We start from the raw sequence: 11,699 nt of genomic DNA on the forward strand, positions 1-11,699 counted from the left end.
TTGAATTATATCAGAAGTATATAATATACTCTTACGTGATACGTTTCGGTCTAAGCTATAGAATCCAAACATGATGTAATATGTAAAAATTAAACTACAAAGACACATGTTTCAAGATAATCACATTAGTAGTATTTGGATACTTGTCTCGTAAGAGATATACTATGCGCTTTAATCTTTTTTAAGGTATTTCAAGTTGATTTCAAGCAGTGATGGGCACTCTCCTCTCACCGTGAGATCAGTGAGAGCAATTGAGAGGAGGTGAGATGCTCTAAGTTTCCAATGAAGAGAAGCGTGAGATGAGTTTCCAAGCTATGAATTTAAGTGAGAGGAGAGTGAGTGGAAATAAGATTTTTCAAAGAATGTATTTGGAGTGTGAGAGAGGTTAATTTAATTAGTGAAATGCGACGAGAGGAGATCTGCTAAAAAGTTAGTTTGGGGTGGTGAGAGGAGGTGAGTTTGAGTTTAGATGTAAGAAAACCAAAATAAAGGAAATATAAAAACATGACATTCTTGGAAATAATTACGTAACTTTGGCCAATAACAAAGTCCAAACGTACAATAACATAATATGCTGCCGTTAGAAGGCTATAAAGAAGTTAAAGACAGTTAAATGTAGCCACCGGCCAGTGATGGTCGTTGTTCTACGCCTGTGAGAACAGTGTGAGAATATGAGAGGAGGTGAGATGGCTAAACTTCAAAAGGAGAGGAGCGTGAGAGGAGTTTCACAAAGTATGCATTTCAGAGAGAGGAGATTGAAAGGAGATATTTTATGACTTCCATAAACGGAAAAGAGTGAGATGAGATCAGATTTTTCAACAAAACTAGCGGGAGTGTGTGCGAGGTTAGATTAATTAGCGAAATTCGATGAGAGGATATGAGATATTACGGTGTTTAGAGGAGATGAGTTTGAGTTTAAAATTTTAGAAACGGGAATGAGGTGGAGTGAGAGTTATCACAAAATTTTCTAAATGCCCATCACTGATTTCAAGATATCTAATTTGATTTACGAGGTAGTTGAAGCCAAAGCTTTACTATCGCCATCTAGCGGGTCTATCTTTCTAATAGATGACAGCGGACTTGATTACGCGCAGCTCCCTAGTGAAACGTCTAACGATAAACTAGTTTTTAGAATACTTTTCAATAGAAAAATTTGCAAATTGCTTACAGATAAACAACATTTAAAGCGAAGGATTCAGAGATTCGATTTGGACGCTTTAATTTATACTATCCAATTTAAACTTAACTTTTCAGTTGAAAGATAATAATTAGATATTGATTTATTATTAAAACTCAACTCTAAAACTATTTTAAGCGATATTTTACGTAAACACAATTCGGAAATTGCTCACAGGGAATAAACATTTGGAACGGAGGCTTTAGAGGTTCAATTTTAACTCTTTAATTTATACTAGCCAATTTAAACTTAACTTTTCAGTTGAAAGATAATATTGATTTATTATTAAAAAACAACTTCTAACACTACTTTAAGCGATATTTTACGTAAAAACTACAAAACCAAAATTCAACTCGGGTAAAACATTCAACACACAAAAAAGAACAAGATGTCATGGACAATTAAGTACACACAATCCCTAGATGTATTAAATTTATTTTGAATATTAATTTAAATATGGGATTTATTCCATCATCCTGTACATTAACTTAATAAACGTACTATAATAATCCAAGAGGAATTTTGTAGAAAATGAGCGTTTTCTCAACCATCCTGTATATTAAAAACAATATATCAATCATCGTGTAGTTTAACATAACTAATCCACTAAGCATTAACAACCAAAGAGTAATTTGAAATCCCTATGACCACGCTTTATTAACCACCCTGTCCATTAAATATAAACAATATTTCAATCACACTGTACATTAAATTAATAAGCACCCCATAACAACCTAAGTTTACATTTCACCAAAATATCAACCACTCTGTACAATAACTCATAACATAATCAGGGCACTAATTCTTAACAGCCGAAGAGTTACTTTACCACAAAAAAGTCATTACCACGCTATATTAGGAACAATATTTCAATCACCCTGTATGGTAACTAGATAACATAAAAGTAATTTTTACCAAAAGCAGCACTTTCTCAACAACCTAGTGCATTAACAATGATCCTAATCACCCTGTCATTCATCCAGTTAAAATTTAATTTTATCAATGAACAGTCACTCATCATTTAATGAACATCAGGTTAATTTGTATAATAATAAACACCCTGTAAAAAATTACGCCATTAAAAATGAACTCCAAAGTACCTAATATAGCCTAGCCAAAACCCTATATAGCAATACCCAAGTTATCATAACATAACATAGCCATCCCCTAATTTAACAGTAGTCGGGATAGCATAACGTTGCATAGCTAAAACACTGTATAACAAACGTAAAAAACACACCGAAAATATCCAACGCCCTGTAGAAGACAGTGGACAGAGTTCGTAGAAGTTCCAAAGGTCGAAGGTCAAATACTTGGAGTCCGATGGTGCTGGTATTTTGAATCAGATTGAATTGGTACGAAATTCAAATATCACAATTGCGCGTACGCGGGTTATGCGGTCCCGCGAATCGGCCAGAAGTCTCATTTAAAATAAAATTTATTAACGCCACTGTAAACGTAGTTTGAGATGATCAGCACTAACTTAAAATATAATTTTCCACCCAGACGGTTTTAATTGAAAAAAAGTATGAAGATTTAAAATAGGCAAATTACCAACTTCTTGGGCTTCGATTTCAAAAATATTGCGAGGGTTTGATATATTCTGTCGATTGATGTATCGCTTACCATTTTACTGCCAACGGTTCGGGAGTTAGGCCCCGATCGGCGGCGGCGGCGGCGGCGGCGGCGGCGGTGGCTACGTACCAAATTAAAATAGTAGCTACGTAAAAACACGAAATAATAAAAAATTTGGGTGATTTTTAGATAATTTAAAATTTCTACTTTTCATAGTTATAGTGTCGTAGCTTAACACTTCTGGTATTTAAATATCGAACTGTAATGGCGTTACGCATGCGAAAGTATTTTATCTTTTGTTCAAGCAAAGTCGTTTCAGTCTACAACACTCTTACACTCACAAGGAGGCGACCCGAGGTGTAACACACCGATTTTGTTCAATCTCGGGGTTTTGGTAGACCTTCATGTAACTTGAAAATCCTTAAAGGGAAATGTCTCCATAGGCAACCGCTTTGCCATGGCAACAAAAAATATTAACACATAATGGAAATTTTCCCATTGAAAATAACAATTTTTGAAAATGCTAAAAATAGAAAATATAAATAAAAATAATGCAAAGTTCGAAATCGATTAAAATCTTTCCAGGGGGGTACCCTTAAAATTGGTCAGATTCTCATGTTATATTCAATGGGATAATTTCCATTTTGCGTGGTCAAAACAATTTTTGGCTGCCACAGTAAAACGGTTGCCTATGGAGACAATTCCCTTTAGCGTTTTTCAAGTTACATGCAGGTCTACCAAATGTTAAGTTGGTTAATGGGTTAAATAACTACTCGGTGTAAGTAATTAGTAACAAACTTTAATATTACTTGGGGAGTACAAAAGACATGGCGTGATTACCTTAAACACTCGCGATCATCCCTCTCGGTCCCTAGATGGCGCAACATGAGTACTATTAAGAACGCGGTGAATTTAAATCTAATTTAAACTTTTACATATAATAGATATATATAAACACTACACCAAACCCCCGAGTTTGAACAAAATCGGTGCGTTACACCTCGGGTCGTCTCCTTTTCAGTGGCTACGCAATTTCATAACCTTCGTGGCGAGCCGTCGGGCGGGGCGGAAAGGTGAAAACGCTAAAGAAGGCGTTTTCCGCCTTATTTGCGGATTACGCACACCCATTTTTAACGATTTTTCGTATCATTCTCTCTCATTATTTTTATAGGCGGCATACTTAAAGCACACTTATGAAATAAAGCGAGTGGCAGAATGCGAAAGTCTTATAGAATGTCCTGAGCTTGTTATTTTGGTTGTGCGCCCCGAACGCCGCCTGCCGGCAATTAGCGCGGCGTTAGTATTGACTAATGGAGGCGCCGGTAAGGGGTTTTCCCCACTCGCACCCCCTTCATTATCCTCCCCCACCCACTTAAGCCGCAAAAAGACATTAAAACAACAACAGGTTAGCGACGCACGCGATGAAACCAATAGACCATTTCATTTGAGATCATTCCACGATACTAACGGTAAATAATTAAGGAAATGGACTATGTTAGAAATTTTTTGCTTAACCAAAGACTAGACAAGCCTGTGACTAAGCAACGCTTCCCAAATATTAATAGGTTCAAAAGCCTCACACAACCACCAGTATTTTTTCAAACAGTAGGCAATCTATATAGCGTCAGTATTATAGTAACTTAATTTAACCTAACCTAACTGTTCGATTACGAAAACCAGTGGATCCAAATTTTTTGGTCCTAACTTCACTCTGAAAACTTATTTCCCGGACGTCATAAAGTCGTCTGTTCCGAAGCTTAAGGGCAGTGTCACATTTTCTATAAGTCTGACTCGGCTGAAGCCCAGGGTTTCACAAAGAGCGCGGGTCAAGCAGGGGCCCATGCGTCACCAGGGGGAGGTAAGGTCGAAGGGCCCAAAGTGGCTAAAAGCCTAGGGCTCTGCCATGAGTTAATACAGCCCTGCTTAAGTGTAGACACGCAAGAAAAGACCAGGAATGGCTGATTTAAATCAATTTGATTTAAATCAAGTTTTTTTTTTGAAAAAATCATTGATTGAAATCATACAATGTATTTTAATGTAGCTATAAAAATGACAAAAAGTTTCTTAAAAAGCTAAAATGCATAAAAAATGTGAAAAAACTAAAATATTAATTAGTAATTAAATTAAACTAAGATTTCATTTAATTCAAGATTAACTAACTGATAAAAGTAAAATGCCCGTTAATTATACGGGAAAAGAGCCAGTAATTGTATAAAAATCAATAAATTCAATAAAATCAAAAAATCCGATTTTTATAAAAAAAATCAAAAAAGGGTCAACCCTGGATATGAGCCAACAAGTTAGGGTGAACGAAATTTTCACCAACTATCTTTCGGAATCAATCTATTTTAACTAAACCTAACCTAACCTTAATTATCCTTAACCACCCAAAACAATGGGAAAAACTACGTCTGGAAAATCGATTCACGAATTTCATCGACCACCGTAAGGAAAACCGTTGCGTAATCCACAGGCAATGACCGTTGTCAGGAATCCATACCTCTACTTGGAATGCTTATCGCGGCAGATTTTCGTCTCGATGTGGCTGACGGTTTTTTTGACGTCACTATGTTAACTTAACAAACAACAATGTGAGAGGGGAGCGCGCGCAGAGGGGATTTTTTCCAAAGCCGTCAGAGTGATCTTACCATACGGCAGGATAAGCATTCCAAGTAGAAGTATGGATTCCTGCCGTTGTAAACCGCTGCTCCGTTTAGTGTCTCCTCTAACCCCTTCTTCTATGCTTACCAGGCATGCTCGGTTCGCGAATATAACTACAGGTAGGCTAAGTCTCGTACGAAATCGTTTATTGAACCAAAATACAACTAACAATATTTGAAAGTGTTTTAGCCAAAGATCCACGCTGAGCAACGCCGCGTGAAAGGAAACCCAGGAAAGAGCCCTATTGTTATTAATATCACATTGTTCTGTCGGCGAATCTCATTATCTCTACAATAGCGTCTACTAGTAGGCGGCCGGGAAGGGGGGGGGAGGTGAAAGGAGACGTAACAATATTAATTTTGCAGCTCCCTCTATTATCCGAAATCCGTATCAAAGGCGTGTTTGCTATTAATACGCCAACAGTCCCCGGAGGAATTTTGGATATTTATTCCATAATACCACGCGCTCGCGTGTTTCGTGCAATCCCCGTAGACGAGCGACGGACACTTGTTGGTCAGTCGCCTGGAAACCACAAGGGATGGTAAGGTTTGCGTCGTTAGAACCGGGATCGGACTGTCTGGTTAGGCTTTCGATTCGGTTCCTTTCATCCGGCGAGGCTTAGCGACTTGAAAACAAAGCGAAATCGCGTTTACGGGCCTCCTGACGTCGTATAAACAAGGATTTTAGCCCGAAACGCGGAAATTAGCCTAAATTAAAATGATTGTCGGGTATCCCGGTCGAAAATAGGCTTAGTAGGAGGCCCACCCTCCCCGGCGCGCCATTCTGACAAATGTTCCCGAAATGAAAATTAGCTATCGAGGGACTTAATTTGATACCGTCGAGATTCCGGGATTTGAGACGGAGATGGAACTAATTCCGGTTGAAATCCGTTTTGATCCGTATCCGAGACCCAATTAGTTCAGGGATTAATCGGGATTGGTTGGGCTCCCTCTTCCCCTCGCCTCCTCCGGCATCGGCGATTTTTACCGATTTAGTTAATCGTTTTCGCACGTTTTCATTATTGAAGTTTCTTCTTAAAGGGAACATGGTCCTCTAGTATTTCCTAAGCCTACCACTGAAAGGGTTTAGTTTAGTTTAGTTTGTTTATTTGAACATTCAAGCCATGATTTTACATTAACATTGACCAGGAATCCATAACGCTACTTGGAATGAGTATCTCCCCATATCCCCTGTGGTATTTGGTGGCGGAACATTGTGGGAGGGGCTAAAAACGCTTATACCGCCTTAAATGACGTCGAATTCAGTGACAAACAAAGGCTTATAAGCTCCGCCTACTATGTTCCGCCACAAAGGCGGGGAATCGAAGCCGCTATTCATTCCAAGTAGCGTTATGGATTCCTGCATTGACTCGTTAGCCCATTGATTTGTAGCAGGAATCCATACCGGTACTTGGAATGCTTATCCTGGCGTATCGCGCATGGTAAGATCACTCTGAAGGCTTTGGCCCCGCCTACGAGATAAAAAATCCCTCTGCGCGCGCTCCCCTCTCACGTAGTTGGTTGTTAAGTTAACATAGTGACGTCAAATAAGCCGTCAGCCACATCGAGACGAAAATCGGACGCGATAAGCATTCCAAGTAGAGGTATGGATTTCTGTTGGAAGTTAATTGAAGCAAAGGCATTATAAAATTTTATACAAAAAAAATAAAAAATAATTATAAAATAGTTACCTCTTTATATAAAATACGAGAGGTCACGTGATTACGTTAGATTCATCAAGCAGGATAGGAAGGGAGGCGAAGTAGGAGGGATGAACGCGCTAGCATCCTTGTAAGAATCTTAGCGCGCACTCGGCGGGAAAATTTCCGAAAAATGGCGGCAACACGTAGCGTAGCGGCCGCAATCTTGTCGCCATTTTTCCGAAATTTTCCCGCCGAGCGTGCGCTAAGCTTCTTACAAGGATGCTGGCGCGTTCATCCCTCCTACTTCGCCTCCCTTCCTATCCTCCTTGGATTCATCATGCAGCTTAAGTTAGAGAGCGCGCGCATATTTTGGTTTTTGTTGAGCTCGCGCGAAAACGCACGAGACCCTCTACACGGTAATATTAGGAAGCGCGAGCTCCAAAAAATAACACTTTTTATACATGTATGCGTGTATATTATTTTATAGATAGAGCTATATTGTCTAAATAGAATGCTTTTAACTTTTTCTTAAAGGAAAGTTCCAGCTACTATTTTTATTTTTATTTAAAAGATCCAAGATGCTTTTAAAATAAAAAAACAAGAATTTAAAAACCATAATTAATTATGGAATTAAAATAATTAGTATTTTAGTACAATTTATGGGCGCAGCCATATACCTGAAATATGCTTCACGGCAGAGCCCGAAGGCACAAACATCTGATTGGCTCTGACCATCGACGGAAAAAAAATACTATGTAGTAGTCTCTCTCACCACGGCCCCCTGCACGTGCTCTCACATAATAACCAATAGACAGCCTTGCATGAAAGTATTTTAGTGGTTTTTAACTTCTTCAATTATTGTAGAACCTTAAGTCGTCTATTTATGGCAAGAAATTTAAGTTCGTATGATTTGGACCCTGTTTTTACTGAGGGGGAACTAAAAAGAATACAAAATGAAGCGGAAATTCAAGGAAAACCAAATGTAATTGAGTTAGAAAATATTTTAAATATCGACGAAGTGAGGAACAGCTGTGAATGTGGTCACTGGCATTTTGATTACTTTGCCACCTAGGCCTAACTCGAAGACACCGAAGTTTGAAATAAAAAATGTATCACGTGATCTAGACACATAAGTATATGTATTTGTACCCCGCTGCTCCGCCTTAAGCACTACAGCGGCCACCTTAAACAACCAGCCCTGGACAAAAGTGCGCTTTGCGAAACAACGTTCGGCCAGTGAGACAGCCATTTTGACCGCCTCACATATAGCAAACAAACGCCCTCATCACGGCCCAACAAAAGGCGACACCATGGGCTGCCCGAGACCCACCCTCGCACAGCTGAGGACTAGAGTGGCTTCCTCTTCCACTGCAAACTACCCTCCTTAGTAGGTCACAGAATGACGAGTGTGGAACACCCATGAGGTTCCAGTGACCTTGAGAGCCGGGTATGGAGCCCCCCACAGGCTCCAGTGACCCCATCACACCACTAGATAGGGACAGTGATCTAGACACAGTCTACTATTGGTTAGTTTTAGAACCAATGCGGTCGCTGTGCCTCCGTGTTATGCGGAGAAGCATGAAATACAAAAACATGGCTGCTAGCACTTTCAATGATTAAAAATTAAATTAGGTAAATTTTTTTATTTATTGGCATTTTTGGTATTTTTAAAACACGTAAAATGTTTTAAGCATAAAATAAAAACAACCTGAACCTTTCCTTTAAAAATAAATGAAATTTAATTTATATCTGTACACCTTCCAAGTGGCTCTTGACATTTTCGGCACTTCTTAATGGTTTTTTTGTTGCTAAAATTAATGGAGTCTTTCGTAAAGAAAGTTTTGGTGGTTATATTAGTCAAGTTAATTAGAAATCAATTACCCGTGCTACTCATTTTTTCCGGACGTCATGGTCAGTGAAAACTATTAGCTACATTCGGGTTCAAATTTTCTAATACATTTCTGGGGTTGTACACTTTACTAACTAGGATAGTCTATTTTTCAGAAATTTCTTCGCTATTAACTTGAATATTTAGGTCGTTATAAATAAAGTATTTAACGAACATTGGTCATAAATTAATGCTAACTTATTTATTGATATCCAGTTTAAATAATTTAAAAATGTAAAACACTTGAAGCAGAAAAATGATTGTTTCCGAAGAAACGCGTCGCTTAAGGTTATCCCTTTTTTGGACCACGGGCTAAAATTTGTGCGACAATTTGCACAAATAGTTTGTGTGGAAATGATTAAGAAAATAACAGAAAGTTAATTTATTACGAATGTTATTTGAATTTTGACAAGGATAACAAGCCACCAAATTAGTTGGAAACGATTCCAATTCAAAACCAGTTCAGCTCAGTTTGAGCGGTCAATTCAACGAATATCCACTGTCCAAGAATGGAAAGTTTGACTGTACAGACCGTGGCTCTTAAGTTGACGCGGAAACTTTCGGAAAATCAAATGAACCGGAAATAAGCATGTCAACCAAGGGGCGTATCCCTGATTTCATTTCGGGTGTGGTGTAAACTGTGCATCCCCCCCCCCCACTTCCGTTTCGTACTCCCAGCCCCACCCCCCTTAAATACGCCCCTGATGTCTTCGGGAACTAGAGATAATATTATTGCACTAAAAAGAGCAGCTTACAATCCAAGCGGTATAAATTCTTTCAGATAAAGTTGCAGATAGGAATATTACAGTACTTTAATGCCAAATAATACTAATTACTGCGCTAGTTGGTTTTTGTGGATAATTATCAATCAATTTCAAATGTTAGGCTTAGCTGTAAAATCTGCGATTAAAAGAGCTCTAAACTAGCAAATACTTTAGATACTGAGCAGAACTATCTATTTTAGTTGGCAGAATTACGTTGTAGTGATATCAGTGGCGGATACATATGGGGGGCACTTAAGCTTTGCATATGACTTGATGATTTGTTATTACACCCATGGTTCAAGATGTCTTTTAGCGCCCCCCCCCCCCCCCCCCACCTGGAAATTTTTCTGTATCCGCCACTGAGCGATATATTTTAGTGAAAGCGCGTTTTGATTTTCAATTCTAAAGTAACTAGATTTATTTTTACGTTCCTGTTTAATAAATTTTGCCTACATAATCAAATGTTTTCGGTATGACAGCGTTTTAATTCTCAATAAACAGAAGTCTCAAGCCAAAATTATCTGGCTAAAAAACTTCTAACCCAGAAAGTACATACAGCTTCAAATTCGCTTTCGGTGTATTTGTGAACTTGATAATTAGGTAAATAATATTTTAGGTGTCAACAAGGATTATGATGCCTTTAAAACAACATTTTCCTCAAACATTTTGTCCCATATTTTTAAAGTTAATAAAAACCACCTGTGGACTATAATGCAGTTAAAATAAGCGAAAAGGGAGAAAAGTCCATAATAAAAAGGCGGCAAAAAAGCTAAACCCTAACAAATTTAAAGTTATGATAAATCTTACAAAATGCTTGGACCAATAGGTCTTCGAGAATTAAATTAAAACGCAATTTAGCTGCATTACAGTTCAAATGTGGTGTTTATTAACTTTAACTTATCGTACATTTGGCTTACCGTTTTGAAATTTTTAATGATTGAGGTTAGCTTCCCACTTCGGTTTAGCTAATTTCAAGCCAGATTCCCTGCGCGGAACTGATGAGCTCCAACTAGGGCGAAAATGGTCTACCGCTGGAAATTCTGACTATTTTAATTCCATTTTCATTTGATTTTGTCTAGAAGACCTATTGGTCCGAGTATTTCGTTTAATCATTACTTGACATTTGTTAGGGTTTAGTTTTTTCCCCTTTTCATTATGGACTTTCCTACCTTTTCCCATACTTCTTAAGTTACAACCGTTGGTGACTTCGCAACTAATGACTTTCCCGCTTTAGAATACCAAGAGCAAAGTGGCATCCGTCGTTCCTCAGTTTTTGAAACCCTTTGTACATAATCCGTGTTATTATCAAATGGCTTTTCCTCTTTGGCAGTCCAAGAGCAAAGTGGCATCCGTCGTTCCTCAGTTTTTGAAACCTTTTGTACATAATCCGTGTTATTATCAAATGGCTTTTCCTCTTTGGCAGTCCAAGAGTAAAGTGGCATCCGTCGTTCCTCAGTTTTTGAAACCCTTTGTACATAATCCGTGTTATTATCAAATGGCTTTTCCTCTTTGGCAGTCCAAGAGCAAAGTGGCATCCGTCGTTCCTCAGTTTTTGAAACCTTTTGTACATAATCCGTGTTATTATCAAATGGCTTTTCCTCTTTGGCAGTCCAAGAGTAAAGTGGCATCCGTCGTTCCTCAGTTTTTGAAACCTTTTGTACATAATCCGTGTTATTATCAAATGGCTTTTCCTCTTTGGCAGTCCAAGAGCAAAGTGGCATCCGTCGTTCCTCAGTTTTTGAAACCTTTTGTACATAATCCGTGTTATTATCAAATGGCTTTTCCTCTTTGGCAGTCCAAGAGTAAAGTGGCATCCGTCGTTCCTCAGTTTTTGAAACCCTTTGTACATAATCCGTGTTATTATCAAATGGCTTTTCCTCTTTGGCAGTCCAAGAGCAAAGTGGCATCCGTCGTTCCTCAGTTTTTGAAACCTTTTGTACATAATCCGTGTTATTATCAAATGGCTTTTCCTCTTTGGCAGTCCAAGAGTAA

This window comes from Leiobunum rupestre, chromosome 8 (assembly GCF_980474605.1).
Source record: "Leiobunum rupestre chromosome 8, qqLeiRupe1.1.hap1, whole genome shotgun sequence".
NCBI lineage: Eukaryota > Metazoa > Arthropoda > Arachnida > Opiliones > Sclerosomatidae > Leiobunum > Leiobunum rupestre.